Source organism: Nansenia antarctica (genome assembly GCF_963989245.1).
Source record: "Nansenia antarctica genome assembly, chromosome: 9".
NCBI lineage: Eukaryota > Metazoa > Chordata > Actinopteri > Argentiniformes > Microstomatidae > Nansenia > Nansenia antarctica.
In genome coordinates, this window is record NC_137679.1 from 46,366,811 (window position 1) to 46,369,310 (window position 2,500).

The following is a 2,500-nucleotide window of genomic DNA, read 5'->3' on the forward strand; positions in this document are numbered from 1 at the left end:
GTCAGAATATGGCTGTGGTGCTTTTGTGGAAGAAAGTGACTGCATGTCTGATCTTACCCAGGAGGCGGGACACCGGGGTTATTGCCACTGCCTTCTTGGCGGCGAGATTTACGACGTGCGCAAAGCAGCCGATCTGTGGCCCCAGTCCACCAGCTTCATGGATCGCATTTACGATATTTGCTGCGTTGTCTGTTGTTACGGGAATTGTTATGTTTGGCCTCTCCAACTTCCACTCAGTCACTGCATTTGTTAGTTCCTCTGCCAGGTGCGCGCTGGTATGGCTTTCGTATAGTGGACGAGTTTGCAGTACTGCGCTCTTCATCTCCCAATCCGGTGACATGTAGTGGACCGTGACAGTGAGGTAACTCTCCGTTGCCCGGGAGGTCCAACCCTCCGTAGTCAGTGCAAAGCTCTGTGTTTTTGCCAAATCGTCTTCAATGCCTCTGCGCGTTGTTTGGTAAATACCGGGGATTATTTTGGTGCTGAATGATGTACGGGAGGGGACACTGTAACGGGGCTCGAGAGTTTTTATCAGATTTCGAAAACCCAAATCTCCAACCACCGAAAAGGGCTGCAAATCCTTTGCAATGAACATCCCCACTGCATTGGTTATTTTTTTGTGTTTCTCTGAAGTGGTAGTGTACGTCTGTCCGAACGCATCAGAGAGAGACTGCTGTCTGCTCACTGACGCTGACTGACTGGCTTTCCTGCTCCCAGTCAGTGTTATCGTTGAGTGGTAGCGGCGAATATGCTGGTTCATGTTAGAGGTGCAACCATTTGCATATGGCACACGCTTTAAGCAGAGCTTGCAGACAGTAATATTTCTGTCCACGGTTTCCCCCCCCTTATTGTCGTATTCAACGGGAAAAGCGAAATGACCCCACACCGCAGACTTGTAGGAATCCGGGGCTTCCTCAAACTGTTGCGGCGCTCTCAGAGCTAATTTACGAACGCAGCCAAATCGCAGCATAAACCGAAAACCGTCACGGTTCACTAGTGAATTGAGCCGTGGAACGCAAACCGTACCGTCCGTAAAAAAACCGAGAACCGTTGCACCCCTAATATACACACACACACACACATTATATACACACACACACATTACCGTATATATACACACACATTATATATATACACATTACACACACACATTATATATATACACACGCACACACACATTATATATATACACACACACACACATTATATATATATATACACACACACATTATATACACACACACACACACACATTATATATACACACACACACACACAGTCAGAATACACACACACACACATCAGCACATACATACACACACACACACACATCCATCAACACACATATCAACACACACACACACACATCTACACACACACCCATCAACACACACACACACACACACACACCCAAACACATCAACAAACACACACAGACACACACACACACACACAAACACATCAACAAACACACACACACACACACACACACACACACACAGTGATGATGGAGTGAGAGGGAATGACACACTAGAGGACAACAACCCTTCATCCTTCTCGACTCTGCTGCTCTGTTCTGTGGTGTTCCCAGGGTTCTGTCCTGTGGTGTTCCCAGGGTTCTGTCCTGTGGTGTTCCCAGGGTTCTGTCCTGTGGTGTTCCCAGGGTTCTGTCCTGTGGTGTTCCCAGGGTTCTGTCCTGTGGTGGTTCTGTCCTGTGGTGTTCCCAGGGTTCTGTCCTGTGGTGTTCCCCAGGGTTCTGTCCTGTGCTGTTCCCAGGGTTCTGTCCTGTGGTGTTCCCAGGGTTCTGTCCTGTGGTGTTCCCAGGGTTCTGTCCTGTGCTGTTCCCAGGGTTCTGTCCTGTGCTGTTCCCAGGGTTCTGTCCTGTGGTGTTCCCAGGGTTCTGTCCCGTGGTGTTCCCAGGGTTCTGTCCTGTGCTGTTCCCAGGGTTCTGTCCTGTGGTGTTCCCAGGGTTCTGTCCTGTGGTGTCCCCAGGGTTCTGTCCTGTGGTGTTCCCAGGGTTCTGTCCTGTGGTGTTCCCAGGGTTCTGTCCTGTGGTGTTCCCAGGGTTCTGTCCTGTGGTGTCCCCAGGGTTCTGTCCTGTGGTGTTCCCTAGGGTTCTGTCCTGTGGTGTTCCCTAGGGTTCTGTCCTGTGGTGTTCCCAGGGTTCTGTCCTGTGGTGTTCCCCAGGGTTCTGTCCTGTGGTGTTCCCAGGGTTCTGTCCTGTGGTGTTCCCAGGGTTCTGTCCTGTGGTGTTCCCTAGGGTTCTGTCCTGTGGTGTTCCCTAGGGTTCTGTCCTGTGGTGTTCCCCAGGGTTCTGTCCTGTGGTGTTCCCAGGGTTCTGTCCTGTGGTGTTCCCAGGGTTCTGTCCTGTGGTGTTCCCAGGGTTCTGTCCTGTGGTGTTCCCAGGGTTCTGTCCTGTGGTGTTCCCAGGGTTCTGTCCTGTGGTGTTCCCAGGGTTCTGTCCTGTGGTGTTCCCAGGGTTCTGTCCTGTGGTGTCCCA

General features: G+C 51.1%; 1 protein-coding gene across 1 annotated transcript in view; it reads right to left on the minus strand.

Moving 5' to 3' along the window:
• Positions 1–2,500, minus strand: part of itsn1 (intersectin 1 (SH3 domain protein)) — a gene marked incomplete at its 3' end in the record, with an annotated part of 104,499 nt that overhangs the window by 39,717 nt on the left and 62,282 nt on the right.